The sequence below is a fragment of the Crocodylus porosus genome, unplaced genomic scaffold (assembly GCF_001723895.1).
Source record: "Crocodylus porosus isolate Cpor-Errol unplaced genomic scaffold, CroPor_comp1, whole genome shotgun sequence".
Classification (NCBI taxonomy): Eukaryota; Metazoa; Chordata; order Crocodylia; family Crocodylidae; genus Crocodylus; species Crocodylus porosus.
The window spans coordinates 87698680-87721376 of NW_017728931.1; the positions used below are offsets into that span (position 1 = coordinate 87698680).

The 22697-nt window shown below is 43.3% G+C and overlaps 1 long non-coding RNA gene across 3 annotated transcripts; it reads right to left on the reverse strand.

Annotated features, from left to right (window-relative positions):
* Positions 1 to 4525: 4525 nt before the first annotated feature.
* Positions 4526 to 22306, reverse strand: LOC109315560. 3 transcript variants are annotated; one of them, XR_002102536.1, is made up of 3 exons: positions 22297 to 22306; positions 20001 to 20003; positions 4526 to 5260 (listed from the first exon to the last, which is right to left on the reverse strand). It is a non-coding gene; the product is annotated as an uncharacterized LOC109315560 (long non-coding RNA). The 3 variants fall into 3 exon arrangements; XR_002102534.1 differs by lacking the exons at positions 20001 to 20003; positions 22297 to 22306 and adding exons at positions 7125 to 7128; positions 19705 to 19715; XR_002102535.1 differs by lacking the exons at positions 20001 to 20003; positions 22297 to 22306 and adding an exon at positions 5843 to 5853.
* Between the last annotated feature and the right edge of the window lie 391 nt (positions 22307 to 22697).

Sequence of the window (22697 nt, forward strand, 5' to 3'; positions counted from 1 at the left end):
GCACCCTTGCCATTTATGCTCTGATTAACATGTTAATCAGGTACCATGCACATTAGCAATCCTCCACCATAGTTCTGCAGAGATATCCTGGAATGTTGTCCTGATTAGCCTGAACTTTGCATGCCACTGTTGTTCTTCCCAAAACTGAAGCCCTGACTCCCATATTTGTGCTTAACTTTTTGTCCCAGAGATGTCAATGCACACTCTGCATGTGAATCCAAATCTGAACTATACAAGTTCCCACGCAGGCCATTCAGCTCAAAAGTAAAAGAGGCTATCTACACATGGCTTCAAAAAAGGCTTTTATGGCCTCAAAAAACTACCTGGCACAAATGGGTCATAATGTAGACTAGGTAGGTAAGACCCATCATCACTTGATGCAGTGCAAGGCTAAGCAGCACCAATTTACTCTGACCTCCTCCCAGCAACTGAGCAGCCAAAGTAAAGGGCTGGAACTACCAAACAACTAGGTCTCAAACGCCTAGAGCAGAGGTTCCCAAATGTTTTCTTATTGTGTACCCCCTGCCAGCCCATATACTGCATCACCATACAATTTCGATTTTAACCCCTTAAATGCCAGTTGTTATAATGAAAATTAAATCCGTCATTATAGATTTCTTCTGTATACCCCCCCCCCAGAGATGTCTTGCATACCCCGAAGGGTACACGTCTCACAGTTTGGGAACACCTGTCCCAGAGTACATGGCCTCAGTCTCAGCAGGCTCCCAACATTGCCACTGGCTATAGAACAGCTGCTCACTAAGCACCTAATGACAAGGTGCTGTAATAGCAAGAGCCTATTAGAATTCCAACAAGTAGCTAGTGCCTAAGGGGTAACTTTCATGGATCAGCAAACATAGATAGAAACTTTAATTAACCTAGAGCTACTCATACACTTTCCTGAATGATATACTTTGTCATTTTTCTATGTACTCGTGCTGTTATCAGCTATTACCATGAGGCAGACCTCAGGAAAAGTGGCTAGGTCACTACTAGCTACCAAATTCCTGGTCCACATCTGGATTTTCTCCCTTCTGTGTCTGGAACAGTTGCTGAGATAGAATGTTTCTTTTCTGTAATGTTCCTAGTTTGGATATGGGCTTAGAGAAACAGCACAAATAGATAATACTATTGATGTGGTTCATAAACGCTCCCTCTCTTTAGTTCTGTCCCACTGCACATTGGTGTTAAAGGAGAAACAAAATAACCCCCTGCCCCTTATTTCCAAGGAATTTAAAAAAAAACTCTTTTAACATAACTGCAACAAATTAACAAAATCATGCTTCTGTATTTCTGTGAACTCACAACCAGAAACATGCTTTTCGCTGTTAGACAGCTCAGTGACCCATCATTTAGTAGGTCCTGGTTGCGACACACGTCACTACCTATTTCTTTCCTTTTTTCCCCCATATTTTTCTTGCTTTGAGAAAGCAGAGGTTAGTCTGACATCTAAGCCACAAAATAGATTGGGGGGTAACTTTTTTTTCCGAGCTACACAAAAAATCTTGTAGGACACAAAATATATGCAATGTGAAATTCTCAGAGGACTGCAAGCTTAGCTTCCTCCAGGAGATGGCAGTATTTTTTTTCCTTGTTGCTTGTAGCTAACTTTGCTCTTAACTTCACATCTTAATGCAATGAGGAGAAACTTTTTATACAGAGTTGGTCAAGAGTTTTTGAAAACAGAAAAGTCCTGTTCATCAAAACCAAAAATGTTTGTGAGACCAGCTTTAATACTGCTAATGTCAGAGATTTTCCAGTCCAGGATAAGTGAGAAGGGCAAATAAGTCCTTTTTGTCCTCAGAACAGTAAACAGCATAGTGATCATGGCAGTCCTCTGGGCATCCCACAGTCTGGATGACTGCACTGACCAGCTATTTACACTTCTAGATTTGAGCAGCTTCATTTTGTTTAGCGACCAAGAGGACCACTTCAAAGTAGCCACTTCAGAAGATCTATGGTCAGAGAATTCAAAGCCATGTTTATATGGTACGAGCTCCACTGGACAGGGCATGTCATAACGATGCCTGGCAACTGGCTACCAAAACTGGCTGTAGGTGCCCAAGTCACTGATGATCACTGCTCCAGTGTCTGGGAGACTTGAGCTCTGAACTGTCCCCAGTAGTGCTGTGATGTGTGACAAGGAATAGGCCCAGGGGCCTATCAGAAATAAGGATTATAAATGTGGAACACTACACGAGCCCTTTAGCTCTGCTAGAATAAATACAGATGGATGGGGAAGTATATGCAAAGGAACCTATAGTTGTTTTTTCAATACTATGATCCTTGGGCTGCTGCATACCTAGTTGATGCCCAGGCAACAGCTGAGTAACATGATGGCAACTCATGTTACCCCACAACACTTAACATCCCTCACTGCCTGATATGGCAGCCAAAGCCATGTCCGTATTACTTCCTTGACAAACCCAGAACTGCTGCTGAGAAAAACTCACTCCTGCTCCACAGACATCCAGACTCAGCCATTAGGCAGCAGATACAGCTCAAAAGGGTCCTCTTCATGCGCTCCATTGCTGCTCGGAGGCTCTCTGGCCTCATGTTACTCAGCTCTGTCTTTGAGGAGCCTGATAGCAGTGCTGGGATGTACATCCCTCCCCAACCCACCTAAGCCACCTAATTGTTGGGGAGTCAGGCACACACAGAACAGAAGTGAGGTTTTGTATCTCAGCAGCTATTTCAGGCTTGGCTGGGAGGGAGCACGGAAGTTGCCAAGAATTTGACATCTTGTAGGGATAACCCATCTATCTACCCTTCCTGTACATCACATTCTAGTAGCACTGAGGAGTAGCAAAGATGTTTGTTTGAGCCAGTCCTGCACAACCAAACTGTCCCTGGTAAACCAAAAAGTTCAGTGTTGTGGCCTGAATACTCCAGCAAGGTGACACCAACAGCAGTTTCATATGTACTAGAACAAAGGTGCTCAATCCCCAAGCCATGGACCAGATCTAGCCCACAGAGTCATAGCTGGCGCACACAACTTCTCCCAGGTCCAAAAATTTGGCAGGGGAGTGGTGGCAGCGTTAGTTCCTGTTGATTAGGTGTTCAGGGGCTGGGCAGAGATGGCGCAGGACTTGATCCGACTGGGGTAAAGTAGAGCTGGAACAGGACCCAAGGTCGCAATGGAGGACCCAAACCAACACTGTAAGACCAAGAAGAGATAGCACAGGGCCTAATCTGGGGTCTCAAGCTCACAAGGCCCAATCCAGCCTGCAGACTGGTCCTGCACCTCATCCAATGATTGAGCACCACTGTACTAGAAGAACTGGCCCACTAAATTCAATTACGTCCTCTCACACAGGGGTCAGCAACATTTTTGGGCAGAGTGCCAAAAACACCTGCCACCTCAACTTGTAAGATGTTGGTGTGCCAGGAGCAGACAGTGGGGGAGCCATGAGTGGCCCAACTCTTGTTAGCACAGCACCTGACCCCTTCCCTGCTGACCAACCCAAGGCACGAGTGCCAAGCAAAATGTCTTTGAGTGCCACAGTGGCACCCAGGCCAGGGGTTGCCTACCCCTGCTCTAGCACATACAATGGTATTGGGCATTGACTCTCAGTTTCCCCTGCTAAAAATTGCTCCATTTGCACATAAGTATAACTTTTCTCCTCCTGGGCCTGACAGAAAACCTGGGTTCTTCTTCCTCACAGATCATCCTAGTCAGACGTTCTGCATACCAGATTAGCACTTACACCTGTGCAACTTCATTAGATGATGCCTGAGAAACCTTAATATCCTGGCATGTGTAAAATACCACTAAGGACAAAATTTGGCCTGCTGAATAGTATCTTGCTCTTGACAGTCCCCAAGACAGGTCACTGGTTTCTTTCTCTTCTCCAAGAGCTGGTGTTGGATAACATAGGACAAATTCATCCTTAACGTAAGCACTAACAACTCTACTGAAGATTTGGTGTTGCACCAGTGGCGAATTTGACCCTGTGTTTTTCTACCTGGGTGATGCTCATGGAAACTACAGCTCCTAGAATAAAAAGGATACTGTACTTCTCCTTTCCCTCTCTCCCTCTAATCATTCATTTCAATTTCACTGAAGCAGGGAAGCACTCTGTTTTGCTGCCTTCCCTTATTATCCTTCCTTTCCTTCCTTGCCCTATTTCACTAGGAACTTTTTGTACCAGATCCTTCCTGTTGTTGGCTACAAATGTCCAACTCAGGATCCTTGAAATTCTGGTTTATTAGGTGGATTGAAACACGGTAATAAAGTCAAATCATAAACCTAAGGCTGGTCCCCTCACACACACACACACGAGCACACACACAGTAGCGAGCTATGAATGTTGGTGGGGGTGGGCACCAGAGTTGGGTATACCTATCCCACAAGCGCTGGGGTCTGCCATCGATGGCCAGTCGAGGTTTCTTCCAGCACGGTGTTATCCTTCAGAAGGGGGTTGCTGGCTGGTCCTTCTGGCTGGACAGGTCGGGTGCTGGTCAAGTTGGAGATCAAGAGGGTGCCGCTGAGGTTCACTTTCCACTGCTTTTTATCTGTCCTTGGCAGACTTTGGTGACTCCCCAGTTTTCAGGTTTGCCCAATCCAGGGGTCGTTGACCCTCGTGAGACTTCCCCCTTGGTGGCTACTGGAGGGCATCTGTCAGCCCCAGGGGTTGTCGGGATGTACATGCAGGTTTGGGAGTCGGCTGATGAATTTTGATTAATTTACTGCTTTCATGAATAGGGCTCTGGGAGCGGTCGATCTGGAGATATTCAGCCCCAAAAGTTGGTCCCCAGCATTGATTAACTCAGACCAGGATTTCTAGTGAAGTTTAGAGAATTCCCAGGTTGCTACATTGTCTCCTATTGATTTCTTCCATTGGTTGATCTGCGGTTTCGGTAGGTGTTAATGGCCGCTTGCTACTGAAGCCTGGTACTGTGTTATGCATTCAATCACTGATTCACTTGCTCTTTCAGGTGCCTGTCTGATACAGGGAAGTGGTGGTTTGATTCCTGCCCTTGTTAACTCTGTTACAGTGTATAAGTTACTTCTAAAACACATTTAGTTAAAAGGTGAAGAGTATAAAATATAAGCTACAAGAGTAATGTCATGGCGCACAAATAAATAAAAATGCCAAAATACAAGGGGAAATACAAAATACATATATACAAACTTTAAAACACAATTCCTTATCTTATAGTGAAAGAAAGAGGAAGGAAGAAACGGTATAAGAGGAGAAACATATCCAAAGAGGGGAAAGCAAATGCAGGCAAGAGGAAAAGGGGGCTTTCTGCTACACTTACTTCTTTCACCTTGAGCTAGACCCCTCTTTTGAATTTTACTCTGTCTTCTGTTGCTGTGCCCTTTTTACTTCCCAATTTCAAGACACATTTTCTTTTCTACTGTCTTCTCTCTACTGTAATTAGTAGCAGGCAGCTGAACCTCTAAAAGTGTCAAGTGAGGACTTTTTATTTTCTAAAGTTTCTTCTCAAGCTTTTATATGTTCTAAAGGCTCTTTTCAAAGGTTATGCCTTTTAGGGCTCATTTTACAGCTATCTTTATTTTCCTCTGATATCTAGATTTATAAACTGAAGTAAGAGCACATATACGCTAGGGAATTCTTTTTCTTGCCTGATATTAAAGTTGGTCATCACATTCCCTTGTGGTTGACAACCCCACTCTGCAATCCGTTCCTTTCAAAAGCTAGCATCAAGTACTGTTTCCTTTTCAGACTTCTTCTGTATCCAGACCCTTGATTCCCACTTATAACAGCTGTTTTTGTGATTGAGTTTGTATAGATTGGATTTAAATAGTGAGTTTGGTTCCCTGCTGCCTCATATCAGTATAACCTTCATGAAGTTTTCATCACAGAATGAAGACTCAGGCCCCAACATGACTCAAAATATACTCCCAACATACCAAACTCTCCTTATCTTGTACTGAGGCTTGGGAGGCCCATTCAAGATAGCCATCATTGGGAAACTTGCAGATAGGACCCTTGCTAGAAAATGGATCCACACAAGAAGTCTACCTCAAAGCTCTGAATGCCAGATCAGGTCTCAGTAAAAATAAATGAAATACACACAGGAAGAGAGACTGAGTAAACAATCCATATGTATACCCAAAATGGCACATTATGCCTATTTATCTTTGGAACTGCTTAGATACATTCCCAGAAATTGTCCTTTCTCTGAAGAGTCTGAGTAGAGAAGGCCAAGGGTTGGTGGCAGGATGACTTGTCTAAAACCATAGAGCAGCTCAGTGGAGTAGAACCCACCAAGGGTGGATTTAGGATTTTATACATGGGTACAGATGGTGTGGTGCCTCGTCACATAATGCGACATACATTTTTGTCCAGTTGAAACTAGAAGATTTACTAATAAACTAGGGTCTCAAGACTATATTAATCAGTTTAAGATTCAAGCAAAAACAAATCTATCTTTATTGAACTGTGCGTTAAATTTGCTATATCATACATTATGCATAAAAACGCATCAAACTAAGCACAGGTAATCAAAATATGTTGATTACATATTCCTTAGTCCTGTAGTCATTATAATGAGACATACACCTCTTTTTCAGATTCTTAAAGCAAAAATCTAGCTTTCTTGAGCATCTTGACAGTGCATCCAATGCTTCTCAGAAAGTTACTTCTGCACCTGAGTTAATGTTTCTAGCTAGAGTTACAACCAGTATGCAGAGCTGTGAAATAGAAGCTACATTACTAGTAGCAGCTAACAGACAGCAGAATCACAAAAGAAAGGTCAGCTTGAATAGTGGAACATCAATGCCATTAAAAAGGAGAGAAGGTCATTAACACCTGTGGAATGAAAAATTTAGAAGCAACAGATAGATTATAACGAAACATGCAATCAATAAACTCCCTCACTGCTGCCTGAATAGAAATGCTGCTGCTGCTGCTGCTGCTGCTGCTGCTGCTGCCAGGCAGTTATCTTTAAAATTTGGGTGGAACAGGAATCAAAGCAGCATGTGACTGCATCTCTACACCCCTCTGAATCCATTCCTGAAACCTAGGAATCCTAAATCCTAGACCAGTGCCCTAACCACTGAACCACACTAATTGCTTATTTTGGCAAATAGACATAAATTTTATTTATAAATAACCATTATGTGAGATGCCATCCATTTTGGACAAGTAGACTTATCTAATATAACATTATCCTCATGTACAATCTTGACTGAGAAGTAAAGAGGAAAATGTTTTTTCTTAAATTATCAGGCTTGAAGTGGGAATTAATGAGGTTTTACTATAAGACTTTTTTCATTGCACTGTATATTCAACTGGAAGTGTTGTCTGCTGCTTTAAAATGTCTCTCCACTTTTATTTTTCTTTTTATTCTGAGACAGAATTTCAGTGCTTCTGAAAATTACATTAGATAGTACATGGTTACAACTTCGAAGTACTGTTAAGAAATAAATTATAAGGTACTGGATTAATTTAATTGAAGTGCAAAAATATCCCCAGCTGCCACAGGAAAACTTTGCTGGTATATGTTTTTTCTATACATTGTAGCTGTATCAATTTTAGTAGAAAGCCTAAAAAAGAATAACTTTAAACTTGATGACCGTTTTAAAGGTGTTCCATTTCATTTTTCATAATCTCATATATTTCATGTTTGAGTTGTTTCTTTGATTAGGAAAGCTGTTTCTTGTTAGAGAATTTGAAGTTTTATGATATCTTTCAACTGAAATTTTTAAGGGTTTTCCAATCTTAAATAAGGTTCCAAGAGTAGTATGCATAAATGAAATTAGGTAAATAGAGCAAGAAGGGAAACAGTATTTGTCCACAATTATCTTCCATTAGAATTATATCCCTCCAAACTTAAAAGTTAATGCAAAGGATTGTGTTTCAGGGCTCAAACACCCTGCATAAGTTAACCTTCATCTGTTCCCATGGAGGTAATTTCCTACCCCAGACGCATATTTTGCGCACATTTGTGTGATAAGAGATGGTCATACAGTGGGTGTATCTCACATCTTCAATTTGTCTCAATCATTTTATCCTGCTCTTCTAGTGTCAGGCGGAGTGATGCCAACCAGCAGCAGGTACACAATGTTTAGGCTGGTAGGCTTCAGACATCCTGTGATGCATCAGCAGCTCATTCAGGGTGAGGTCAGGGTGCTTAGTATGTACACATCTTTTTCCTGCCCTTTGGGTGGGGAGCTGGACTCTATGATCTTCCGAGGTCCCTTCCAGCCCTAATGTCTATAATGTCTATGAAATCTCTCCCATACAAGGCATGCATACATGGTAGAGGAGAAGCTGAGAGTCAGAGCAGTGGTTCACACGGTTAGGAGGCTAGATCCCCATTTCAAGTTGGTGAGCACATATAAAATGTTGTTCTGACTGCTTACCTTTGCTTTCATCTTCACGATGTGTTCTTTGCATGAGAGAGGTCAATCAAGGGTGACTCCAAAGTAAATTGGGTTTGGACAGTGGGATAGTGGGCTCCCAGACCAAGTAACACTGAGCTGGCAGTTGATCTCATTGTTCTTCAGAAGGAAGGCACATACTTGTATTTTTGCTAAGTTGGCGCATAATTGGTTTCCTATATAGGCCTAAACATGTGGTGTCGATCTATCACCTGGACAAGGGAGAGGAGATGGATGTCATGTATCTCGACTTTAATAAAGCCTTCAATCTGGTATCTTATGATCACCTCTTGGCGAAACCAGCCAATTGTGGCCTTGGGGCCACCACGATCCGCTGGCTGGGAAATTGGCTTCATGGTCAGACTCAGAGGGTAGTAATTGATGGAAGTCAATTGTCATGGTGCCCTGTGACCAGTGGGGTCCCCCAAGCCTCTGTCCTTGGACCCATATTGTTCAACATCTTCATTAATAACATGGACATTGGAGTCAGAAGCGGACTGGCCAAGTTTGCCGATGACACCAAACTTTGGGGCTAAGCATCCACACCAGAAGACAGAAGGGTGGTCCAGACTGACCTGGACAGGCTCAGCAAATGGAAGGATGAGAACCTGATGGTGTTTAACACTGAAAAATACAAGGTTCTCCGCCTTGGGAGGCAAAACCTGCAGCACTATGCTGACTAGCACTATGGAAGAAAGAGACTAGGGAGTCATCACTGACCACAAGATGAACATAAGCCTGCAATGTGATGCTGCAGCTAGTAAAGCAACCAAAATGCTGGCTTGCATCCATAGATGCTTCTCAAGCAAATCCCGGGACATCGTTCTCCCCTTGTACTCAGCCTTGGTGAGGCCACAGCTGGAGTACTGCATCCAGTTTTGGGCTTCACAATTCAAAAAGGATGTGGAGAAGCTTGAGAGAGTTCAGAGGAGAGCCACACACATGATCAGGAAAACAGACCTTACGACAACAGGCTGAGAGCCCTGGGGGTCTTTAGCCTGAAAAAGCGCAGGCTCAGGGGTGATCTGATGGCCACCTATAAGTTTATCAGGGGTGACCACCAGGATCTGGGGGAACGTTTGTTCACCAGAGTGCCCCAAGGGATGATGAGGTTGAATGGTTATAAACTCCTGCAAGACCGTTTCAGGCTGGACATAAGGAAGAATTTCTTTACTGTCCGAGCCCCCAAAGTCTGGAACAGTCTGCCATCGGGGGTGGTTCAAGCACCCACATTGAACACCTTCAAGAGTAAATTGGATGCTTATCTTACTGGGATCCTATGACCCCAGCTGACTTCCTGCACTTCAGGCGGGGGGGCTGGCCTCGATGATCTTCCAAGGTCCCTTCCAGCCTTAATGTCTATGAAATCTTTGAAATCTATGAAATAGTATGAGGTCAGGCCAATTAGGGCCTCGCTTAGGGATTTTTCAACACCAAAGCCAGTGTTTTAAGCTGTTGTTGTCTGAATAGGTGAACTTTTTTGGTTCCAAATCAGTTGGTTGATCATTCGTATAGATGTTATGTAACAGCAGTGCAAATATGCTTCCTTGGGGGAGGCCATTAATCTGTTTCCTCCATCTGCTTCACTTCCCATCCAGTTTGGCAAAAAAAGTCTGTTTTCAAGCAGGGTTTATATCAGCTCTATAAAGTGTAGATCTTTTGTCATTTCCAGGGTCTTTTGGAAGAGTTGTCTGTGATTAACTGCATCATAGATAGCTGTTAGGTTGATGAGCACAGCTCTAGTGATTTGGCCTCTCTTTTAAATCATCCTCAGTATGTTGAGTTAGATTGAGCAGCTGGCTCATTGTTGATTTTCCAGAGTGAAAACTGCCCTGTTTAGGGATCAGTGTTTATCCACATATGGGGCAAGCCAGTTCAATATCAGTGGTTCGTAAAATTTGTGTGTGGCATAGCAGAGAGATAGCTCTTTGGGTCAGATGGATCTTTCCCTGGCTTTAGAAGTGCCACTACCTGAGCATATTGCCATATCTTTAGACATTTTTCACTGGCTATGCATGTGTTGTATAGGTAGAAGGACCATTTCCAAGTCTGGGGTCATCAAGTCCAGCCGTTTTCCCAGTCTTCAGTGCATTAATAACAGCTTTCAACTCAGTCAAAGGGACTTACAAGACCCAGGTCTTTAGGGTACTTGTTCACCACTTATCCCAAAGTAGCCATTAGCTCAAGCTCTTCCAAGCACCTCCATCACCCAGTCAGGAAGCACTGTGTTAGCAGCTTGCTGTACACAGCTACTCTAGCATGGTTACACATCAGTCACTCAACAATTCTCTAACTACAGTGTCTTTTAATGTTTGTTATTAAATCCTACTAGAGATGCCAGATGCTTGCATCCTGCAGTCAAAGTGTGCAAGTAAAGAAGCCATCCGCACTGTTTTCCCCCAGCATCATTACAGCAATGCCTGTGCTACACAGTGTTGTGCAGATCTTCTGTGAAAACCTGCAAGAGTCATACTGTACAATGATTGGTGGTCTAGGGTTTTCCCCTTTTGAGCTACCAGGAATAATACAGGGCTCTGCCTCCAAACACTGTTTAGCCTTGGAGCATAATAGACAAATATGCTAGTATTCAGTGGCAACGCATAGGGGGTGCACAGGAGTGCATTTGCACCCCCTGACAGGCAGCGCTCCCTACTTAGGTGACAGGATGAGGGGTAGACGAGAGCACTGGTGCCCCCCGGGAGTGATGGCTGTGGAATGGGGGCACCAGGTGAAGCGCTGCTGGCACTTCTGGGAGCTCCACTTGCACTTCACGGTCGGTGCCAAGGGGGGACCCCCACCCCGGTCAGTGAGATTGGCCCATCCTCCCCTCCCCCATTGCTGACTGGCTGCTGTGGGGGCATGTGCCCCCCCACCCTGACTCAGCTAGCATCAGTCGCCCATGCTAGTATTACTTATTTCCATCTGCTCAATAAACAGAACTAGGACCATTTGAATACTTTTCACCCTTCTTTCCACACCATATTATTTCATTCATCTTTCCTGTAGCATTTTTCACTGCTTCCCCAAAACATTCTCTACCTGCTTCCAGGTTGACACCCTCAGACTGCCAAACTTCCTCTGCTTCCCACCAGTGCCACCTTTGTCCTTATGTGGCTTATGCATGATCTACATATTTGTGAATCTGAGCTCCAGCTCTTGTACCATGAGCAGGCGGATGGGTTAAATCTAACAGGAGGCAGAGTGGCAGTCTCATAGTAGACTGGATTCATCCAAATTGTTAGGATTGATCCTTCCAAAAAAACCCAGTATGGCCCACCTCCCTCCCTACAGAAACCTTCAGTCCTTCCCAGCGCAGTGCCAACATGATTAGACTAGTTAGGATCCTGGCTATCATTGACTTTTAAAAGAAACTCCCCCTTTGTATTCCTGAAAAATGAAACCTGGGAGATTAGCCATTGACCACAGAGTGTGAAAATTTGGTTTTTGTTTGTGAAATTACCTGCAAGATACATCGATACTGTTTTGAGGTGTAGTGGGTGCGGGGGTTGTTTTGCTTATTTTCCTCAGTGTTCTCTAGCTTTTGCACATAAAATTATAAAAAAGATCAAAGAAGGTATTGTGTAATTTGAAAATTAAACAAAAGCCTTGTAAAGGTTTAAGGGGGAAAAAGTCACAAAATCTCTAGCTTTTAACAGGAGCTTCCCTTTGCCTTTTTACCTATTTACATTTACATTATTTCTCCATAATGTGTCAAATCTCTTTCTCTTTCAAAGTTACATAGTGCAAACGCTGATAGCTTTTATTTTGGAATGACTAGCCTGTTCTGTCACTCAGAATAAAAATTAAGTTGAAGAAATTCCATGTTTCAGATTTTACTCCAGGGTACATAGAGAATTTTTTTATTTACCTCAGGAAGTATTTTTCAAGGCACTCAGTCTAAGGACAAATTGATCTGAAAAGGATTTTTTGCCTTCCTCAGATTCTCATAAATTCTCTCTTCCCAGGAGATCAGACATAGGAACATTTTTAGCTATAGGTATATGGCTTTATTTTCTTCCTCAACCTCTAAAGGACATATATGGCTAGGATGAAGGTGACACACACCAAAACAGTGATTGAGGGAAGACAATTGTACTTTATTTTCTAACCTTAGGAAAAGCACTTTGGACACGTTTTCAGGGTTAATAACCTTGTCACATGAGGGGGTCAGACACCAGAGCTTCCTGTTATAATAGTATATTACTCAAGTGAAAAATGGTAGGCGTTTCTTCTGACATTGTGCTTTATCTCACTGAGGTGACTCTCTCCATAATTGCAGTCTACTCCAATTGGCATAGTATGTTTAGAGGAATAACCATATATAATAAGAAGAAATGCTGTGAATCCAGTTACTGGTATTCATAGTTACCTGAAACATTGCATTGCCATTCAGAATCTTGCCACCCTCTAGTATTCTGAAGTCATGCATTATGCCTGTCTCAAACCTGTAAGATTTTTAAATGATTAGGTTCTTTTTCACTGGTCCTCAGAATATCTAGTAGCAGTTTTGACTGAGCTTTCTTCTGCAACTAAGAGAGCTAGACAATCTTTTAATGAAAATCGCAGCTTCTTGTGAAAATTGAAATAAAATAAATGGAAATTGCAGTTTCATTTGATTCCAGAATCTGGGATTTTAGAAAGAATGCCAAATAGCATAAGCCTTACAATAAACTCTTGAAAGCTGACAACACTGCATAACCATAGGGCATTTTTACTTGTGCTGTGGGATGCAGCACTAGGCACTTTAAATAGTGAGCACCGCTAATGAAAAGTGCCCTTACATCACATGCATCAGCATTGCCATGCATCCCCATGCTGGAAAAGGGGTGGCAGGGCACTTTGAATGTGTTTTATTTCAAACCACACTGCCAGCATTTTTTCAGCACGGAGGCATGCAGCAACACTGATACATGTGATACGGAAGGCAGCAAGAGCATATCAATTTACGTGCTCCAGCAGACTCGATTAATCAGATTTCCAGTGCATTGGAGCCCATAGGCATAGTGAGTCACCCGATTCTTTATCTCTATCCAACTAGTGGAATGGAGTAGAAGGGACAAGAGGAAATAAAAGGTGGAAGGAGAAAACAGATGATAGAAAACATGGATGAAGGAAGGTAACAAGGGGTAGGAAATGTAGAAAAGGTGTTAAAAAAGTCAGAAAAGAGAAACAGGAAATAACAAAAAGAATCAAGAAAATCCCATCCTCCTAAAATGTGCAATTCTTGCCAGTCAACTACTGTTTTACTGCATTGCTTCGAACATCTCCATTGGTCCCTCCATGCTGTGTGTTCCTTCCCTTTCTCCATCACATCACATAAAAGCTGCTTGTGTTCACTCAAGAGCCTCTGCAGATAAGCCTATACCTTCATCTCATATTCAAGCACCAAGATGTCACTTCTTGCTTCCAATCTCCTCTACTACTCACTTGTTAAATGTTCAGACAAGGCTTTTTCTGCATTTATGTTCAGAATTCTTAGCCATGAAACTTCTTCTGGAGTTAGGGCCCTAAGTCAGGCCAGTCCCATCTCATTTAAAAAAGTGGTAGTGGCGATACAATTCTCCCCTCCCTTATAACTGATCACCAGGGATCCAGGTTTCTCGTTTCCCACGGATAAATGGGGGAAAAGTGGGTTTTCCCGTTTACCAGAAAAAAACATGAATTTTTCATTTTAACAGAGAAACATGCAAATTTTGCTCTTTTGCAAATAGCTCTCTGCAGGCTGGCAGGGTTCCAGTCTGCAAGCAGCTGTGGGGAGCAGGAGGAGGGCAGTCAGGCAGGGGGTGCTATGTGCATGTACATGCACATGGCCACCAGGCAGCCTGGAGAGCAGTTCCTGAAGGCAACTTTGGTAGAGGAGTGAGGAAGTGGGGGATTGAGGCCCCCATAAGGAGTGAGGGACAAAAGGAGGGAGGGAATGAGTTAGGCAGGGCTGGGGCTACCGCCCAGCCAGGCGATGCATGGGACTTGGGGCTGCAATGCATGGCCTCAGAGCCTGGACAGAGAGTGGGATGGGGCTGTGGGCAGCTTGTCTGGGGGGCAGTGGGGCCAGCTTCCCTTTCAATTGATACCTACAAATATATAGTGGTGTTTCGTTTTTATGGTGAATTTGGGGGGGAGTTATCAGAGAATTTGTGATTTTTTTTAAAATTAGAGAATACCGGGATATCTGCTGATCACGCAGCGATGAGAACATTCACTTCAGGTGTGGGACACAGATTCAAATCTATCTAGTTTGAAGTTACCACCTCCTATCAAGGGTTCCCACCTCTCAGGAATGCTTTAGCTAATGAAGGTATCTTGGGTGTCGCTCATTATCTTCTGAAAAGCCATTTCACTTGATACTTTTTACACTTTATACATATGTTTTTAGATATTCATGGAGTCAGAAAAAGTGAGAAAGACTATAATTTCCACTCAAGAGAACCTCACCTCAGACTACCAAAGAGCCTAGTGATTATTGGTAAGTACAGGCAGTCAAAAAGACCTAGGCTGAATCAATTCAATCGGTGTAGGTTATTCTAAGATGTGTAGATTGAACCAATAAACAAGAGAACAGACATTCATTTTTGATTCCAGAAATGCAGCCACATGACTGCAGTGGCCCAGGCCAGAAGCTGGGTGGCACTAGACCACACTTCCCTGCTCAGCTGGAGCAGAGAGTTTGGGCCAAGTCTAGCCCACCCACCCTGCATCCTGGGATGCTGAGGGACTATGAGTTAACATGAATCTGGAGAGGATCAGGGACAGAAGTTCAATAAACTGATTTAACCTAAATCAATTAAGTCTGATATGACATCTATACAGGTTTATCTTAAGCTGGTTTCAGCCATTTTGAAAGTGGTTTATATGGACTAAGCTTCTGTTGTGTTACAGATTTGAGACAGTTTCTGATTACTTATAGCAGTTTACGTGCAACTGTCCCTAGCCTATGGCACTCTTCTGGGAGGTAGGAGTTCTATATCCTGGGAGGTAGGAGTCCTGTATTCTGCCCTGTTTGACATCAGGCAAAAGAGATGGGATTTGAACTGCTATATCCCTGATGAACATTTTAACTAAGAAGCACATCCTCCTGGCAGCATTATGTGCAAGGCCCAAGCCAGTGGGAGTATTCTGAAGATGCCTATCAGCCCTGTATACAGCAAAGGTGGAGGAAAGCCAACTCTGAGAATCCTATAGTAGTCTAGATGCTGGGCTGTTCTGTACCACCATGTGGCAAAGTAGGAACTCCCTGACCAGCCACAGTGCTGGTTTCCCCACTGCCTCTGGGCACACCACCCACCTGTCTCTCCTGCCATGCCTTGTTGTAATTAATTATGTTGTTAATTAAGGTGGGAGACTGCCTATTTCTTGCCCCGATAACAGGGGACACCATCTGTGGTTCCACTGCTCCTCTACACAGCAGCCCAAGCCTTGCAGATGGCGTTCAGATGATAATGCTCCCAGCCTACAGCCAGACCAAGCTTAGGCCTCATTGTCAGGCCTCAGATGCACACACATTCATACCGCCTTCCTCTTACTAGGGCCTCTCACACTCCACCCCCTCACAGGGTCTCTTTCACTCCTCGACAACTTGTACTGCCTTGTTCCCTCTTGGAGCGGGCTCCTTAGGCCATAGGCTTTAGCTAGCTCATACCTTGGGTGGCAGATGTACCATCTTTTGGGCCTTTCCCATGATCCTCACCGGGGTAGTGGCCAGCCAATTACTTGACTGGATCTAAGCTTGCCCTGGCCCCTTCTGAGGCAACTCTATACACTCATAGACACTGGGCTCCCAGTCCTCTGGTTTTCCCCTCACTGGGGCTCCTCATCTCACACCGTTCCCCTCACTGGGGCCACAGGACTTCTCTCCCCTGTGGGTCTTAGGTGGCCATAGCCATGCCTGGCCCTTGTACCCTCCCTGGGCTTAGGTGGCTCCAGCCATGTCTTGCCCCCTCTCTCATTCCTCAGGGTCTTGCATCCCACAGGGCTTAGGTGGCCATAGCCATGCCTGGCCCCCCAGCTACCCATAAATGACCCACCCAAAGGTGAGGGCTGGGGTTAAGGCACCCCTACCCACCTTTCAGTAGGGTGGTACTGGCCTGGCATTTTCTGGGGGCTCCTGCACCACTGAGAGCCCCACCCACTCCCAGCAGGGTGCAGTTTTAGGTCATGCCCAGGACCAGGAGCCTTCAAACCATCTTTTACAGCTCCTGCCCTTACTGCCAGGATGCTGCATGAAACCTTGCAGCCAGATAATGTTACTGCCTGCTCTGACAGCAGCAAACTGCTCTGTTTATATAGGCAGCTAAAATGGCCATCACAATTAAGCACCTGCTGGCTGCTTGGCTCAGCTCTTAAAGTGGCAGGTACCAACAGTGCCCTGCCACACACCTCCTCCCTTAATATAGTTCCTGGGGGAGGTTTCCCCTGCTGCTCCACCAAAGCAAGCTCACCTCAGAACCCTTGAGTGGCAAACACCCCCAAAGGTGCTCTGGCACATACCTCCCCCCTTAAAATTGACATTCAGGGATTTCACTTGGCTGCCTGCTCTGCTGGCTTTGTCCCAGCCTACTGCAGCCCCTGCCACGTGCCGATCAGCCCAAAAGTGCTCTGTCACACATCAAGACTTGAGTAGTTTGTATAAATGCCCAGCATCTAGACACCTTTACTGACAGAAACTTAGAAACCTAGAAAATGTGACAGCCGATTGGAGATTTTGAGGCTCTAAATTGTGGCTTTAAGTGCCTATCACTGTACATGCCTAAACCCCTTTGGAGTTCTAAACCTGAGATTTGGAGCTTGACAACAGGCCTGATGTGCAGACAAGATCCAGTGTTGCTTAGGAAAGGTGTTGCATTCGAAGGTTCAAAAACTAAATTAAGTCTCCTACTTATGCCTGTAGCTTATACCACTTGAAAAAATATAAACATTCACAAAGCCTATGAATAATTCTGGAACAATGAATTTATGCAATTCTTCTCTCACATAACCATACTTACATCTCTGTTATATCTCGTCACTCCTGTGCTGTGTCACTGCAAAAGCAATTGTGTGAAACTGAAATGGAGAGATGGAGCGGTTACAACATACACAAAAAAGGTCAGTCTGAGACTATCAGAAATAATTAGGGGGTATTGCCAGACTGTAACGAGGACAGACTCGCTTCTGTGGTCACCACAAAAGTGTCAAGGCTCTCTCCTGAACAAAGAAACTGCTACACATGTCAGGGAAAATGGCCATGAAGGAAATCTGACTGGAGTGCAATGATCCCCAATTGACAATGTAGAGACTTGGACTGGGGAGGTAGGGAATGAAACATAGTATGAGTCAGAATGGAGCTGATGATGGGATGATAATCACTGAAGAATTTATTCACAGATATTCTCCCTATTGTTTGAGTTAAATTTTTATTCCTACCAATAAACTAGGCTAGTAATCTAATGTATTCTGAATAATGTATGCAATAAATTTTGTGAAGGGAGGGATATAAAATAAATCTGACCTTGTTAAAATTACTTGTGCACACTTCAAGTCTGACCCAGTATTGGGATGAGAAATGCTGGCTGAGAACGAGAGCAACCTTTGTTTTCACTGATTTATTTCTGTTAGGAAATATCTCCTTTTGCTCTTCATTTATTTCAGTCCTAGCTGATGTTTGTTTCTTTTCCCCAGAGTTGGATCACCTGACCTGTCACAGGGAATCATGGTGAGATTTTTTTCTTTCAGCTTAATTCTAAAAATTAGAAGCTTCATGCCTCCTCTTGCTTTCACAGCCTAGCAACAAGCCACATTTTGACAGGAAGTTTTGGAACAGAAGAGAATTTGCCATGAAATCCAATTTAGTGTTTAACATCAGCAGCAGAATAATAACCTCTGACAGCTAGGGCTTGAATTGGAAATAGGTCTTCCAGTCTAAAGCCTGTTAGAATTTCATTACCTCTATTAAAAAGCTTATATGAACCTGTTATGCAGACAGAAGGCTGTGTGAAAAGCCTGGTACATATAGAGAAACTAGTAAATTTAGGCTCATCCTTATTTTCAGCATGAGAGTAAATCAGATTTCTCCCCATGAATCTTTGATCTGCCACTGCAGGGAGGTTTCTGTCAATGAAAACTGATTATTTTACTTAGAATACATAAATTTTATGTATCACAGCAACAGAGAAAGTAGAATTGACTGGCTGCACTGTGCCTTCCTGACCCTAATTTTACTGAATAAGCACACACCCAAAAACTATATTAAAATAACACTATTAAGATAGTAAAAACCTAGAACTCTTGGTTCCAAAATGATACCTTTTATTACACCAACTGAGAAATTGGAAAAAAAAAACCTTTTTTCTGCAAGCCTTCGGGCTCATGCACCCTTTATCAGGCTCAGAGAAAGAAGTTACCTTGACCCTGATGAAGGGCGCATGAGCCCAAAAGCTTGCTGAAGATTTTTTTATGTAATTTCTCAGTTGGTCTAATAAAAACCATTTTGGAACCAAGAGTTCTAGATTTTTGCATTTATTTTTGTCTCAAACCAACACAGCTACCACATACGTCCCTAAAACTATTAAGATTGCAAATTCCAGTGCTCAGAAGTTACTAAATACTCAAATGGTCATGCAACCTTAATCCAGGCAGGTGTCTTAATTACAGGATCTCACCTTTTACACACCAGCAGCAAAGGCCTTGATGTATTTTTCTTCATTCAGTAAATAGACTATGTTATTTTAGAGATAAATTAGGAACTTTTAACTAGTAGTACAGGTAGAGACCAACTGCCTTACAGTACAATTTGTGACTTTTAGATTGTTATAGTTCAGTTAGGAAAAAAGGCAATGAATGAATCTAACAGTGTGCTGCAGCAGAGTCAAGGGAAATCAAATTGAAAATTGTGGCTGCAGTTCAGTCTTCGATTGGTTGTTTGAAAAAAAAGTAGTGGTAGCAACAATAAAATAAACAAACAGGCACAATGGCCGAATTGTAAGGTATCCTGCAAGGTACGATTTTGAACCTTGTGCTCCTCCCAAGTTAACTCAGCTGTAAATCAATACCTAGTCATTTAGCCTGGGAAGTCAAAAATGGCCAGATGTGATATTAGCCACACTTCTCCCTTGTGTGCTGTTACCTACAGAAAGTGGCCTGTCTTACTATGCTATCTTATAGGCTGCTAAGCTCAGGAAGACCTTTGATCAGTGAAACCCATGTTCCATTCTCCGTTGCAGGTGATCTGAAATAATTAATCATGGGTACTGGATCTGGCCTATGAAGAGTTTGTGTGTAGCAGTATGCAGTGGTGGGGGCAGTGCAGAGAGACTGCCCCAGGGTCTTTCTGCCTGCTTGCATGCTGTTCATCCCCATACATTCCTATTGCATACTCCACCTCTTGCCTGTGCAGCCTCTGGTGATGCCCCAACCATACCCGCTCTCTACCCTCACCACCAAATTTGGCCCCCAGTGTAGTCGTTGGTCATGGAAATTTGTGGAGCTTAGTGATAACAGTCAGTAAAGACTGTGGTAGGTGGAAGGAGGTGAGGAAATGAAAGCAGGAAAGCAGGGACTGCTAGGGCGGCAGCAGGAGACTGTCAGCCTGCAGCACTGGCCAATTCACAGTTTGCAGCCTGCTATTTGTAATGGTTACCAACCTCTGATCTACCATATACAGCTGTCTGACTAGCTGTCTGTGTGGACTGATCTGGGAACAGAGCTCACCATTTGGCTTCTGCTTTTCACTGGACAGGTTGAGAAGGAAAATCATTTGGAAGTCTTTAACTTAATTATACGCTCTTGTTTTTGGCCTCACTGTTTTACTCTTGCGGCCTTTTTTTTTCCCCCTCTAGTTTATTTTTGTTGATGCTGCTGCTCTAATTCTCTCTCCATTTTGAATTTATTCATTAAAGTTAATTAATTATGCTTGTGAGCTGTAATAGCTTTTTTAATGAGTACGCCAAGTGGGTTTTCTAAAATTACCTCTAAAGATATGTAAGGAACTGTTTCCAGCTAAGAGAAACTGAGTACATCTTCTAAGGGAGAGGCTACTCTCATTTGTTTTATAGCATTTGAATCTCAACTGTCTAGAATATTATGGTTAAGGGCTAGCTCAGAGCTGTCCTAGCAACAGGTAATGAATATGTGCAAACACAGCTGTTTCTCTAGTTAACAAAACCAGTGAGGCCACCTGAATAAAGGGTGGGACTTACTTTGAGCTTGCAGAAACTGAGTAATTTAGGATTCATGACCCAATATTTCAATTATGTATGAGAGACTAGAGCACAAGTAGAAGATTTTTATTTATTTATTTTACAGAAATACTAGTTCCCATCTGATCTCACAATTCTCCTGCTCAAGGGAATATTCACAAAACACCTTCAAAAGTTGAGCCTCAGAACAAAAATTGATGGGACTATTAGACACTAAGAATGCTGACGTAAGTGATATTTTGTTGCATGATCAGCCCCCTGATGTGCTCTACAGCCACGTCCTTACAGAAGTACATGGCTGCAGAATGCTTTAAAAGTGCCCCATTGCACAACAATCTGAACCCTCCTTACATGAGGGTTCAGCTGAAGGTGCTTCGAAGTGGAGCACCTAGATTAACTTGTGTCAGTATGTGCCAGGAAGAGGGCTGAGCTAATGCAGACCTGCCCAGTTCAGGTGCTGTCTTTAAAATGGGAGGGGGAGAGGAGAGGGAGCTCAGTCTGGGGTTTGCCCAGCCTACATTGTGGGGTAGAGTGGGTAGATTGGAGACCCCGCTTGAGAGCCCTCTCAGGGGGGCTCCAATCCACCCACTCCACCCTCTAGCACAAGCTGGGCAAAGCCCAGACCCAGCTCTGGCACTGTCTTCAGAATGGGAGGGGGAGAAGCTTGGAGGCAGGGGGAGCAGCTGCAGGCACATAGCCACTTCAAACTGGAGCTCAACCTTTCAACCCCCCGAACCCAACAGCAAGCATCTGTTGGGTCAGGAGGATTGCTGTAACTTATAGTGCTTCCTGAAAAGCACCATAAGTTACAGCAGGGAGCTAGCTGTGTGTCTGTCAGTGTCCTAAGTACCAGGGGACTCAACACAGCCGGTGACTTCATGCCTTATTACAATCTACCTCATACTCCCTAATATCTGTACTTCAAGGTAATAATGGCCTCCCAATTGGTTTTGCTCTTCCATTTATCAGGTTTCTTCTACATTTCTCTTGCCTGATGACTACTTGATAATTTATCTGATATCGTGTTTTTATTTACACAAGCCCTCGTCTCATCTGCTATTTACTTTTGCTTATCTGTTTCTTTCTACTATGGTACCCAAAAAGCTTGTTTAAGTCTATCCCAACCATGCAATTGGTCCAATAAAAGGTATCAGTCATAAAAGCCATTGTCCCTAGCTTATTTCCTGGATCATCATGGCTACGACATCAATTATATGTTATCAATCTTGTCTGAAGATGTACCAGTTTGAGAAACCAAAAATAACAACTTAGAATTGAATAAAATGAAGATATTCCAAAACCTCTAGCTTTTCCCTGTGATGAATAGATATATATCATATGTCACTGGGAACACATGCTTATTTGGCACTGAAAACTTATATGTAAAAAGAAAATTCCCCGTCCTGGAAAATACCAGATGAAGAAGATGTTGTGGTTTACCACACTTCAGATAACATTAAAGTAGATGAACCCATGCTTTCATCAATTACTTTCTTCAACAACCCACAGTGCAAAAGCTGTGTGAAAATGGGACATGCTGCTCTTACCCTTTGTAGTCTGCCACATAGCAGAGAAGAGAATTGCAAGCAAAGCAAATAGGATTCTTTGATTGCCTGAAAAAGCTTCAGCTATGTTGGCACTGGCAGTAGTGTAACTACAGGAGATATGAAGGGGTGATCAGGGGATCAGCACTGGGCACGGACTTAGAACACATGCAAAAATAGCAGCTGTCGCTGCCACTGGCCTGGTGCCATTACCACCACCAGCAACCCAGTCACTGTCTTGTGTATTGCTGCCCATTTATACCTTGGAATATAATCTATTTCAATCGCTCCAGTGGGATAATTAAAAGTTTAATGGGAATGTTTAATGGGTAATACAACACATACGTTGAAAGGGAAAAGTGCCATATTGAATGTTTATGAAAATGGCTCTGCTAATTTTCTAAAAGCTCCTCCCATCCCTTCCATTTTGTCAGAGCCCAGAGAACACTAGGTAGAAAAATGCAACAGCATAATTTCACATGTTTTGTACAGCAAGTTGGACACTCCAGCTGTACATGCTCCAAAGGGAAATGGAAGTACTGGTGTGGCTTATGGAAATACCATATATTCCAGTTTGGAGGTGGTTCAATATTCAGTTATGCAATCCTGGTGCTGCCTCATTAAAAT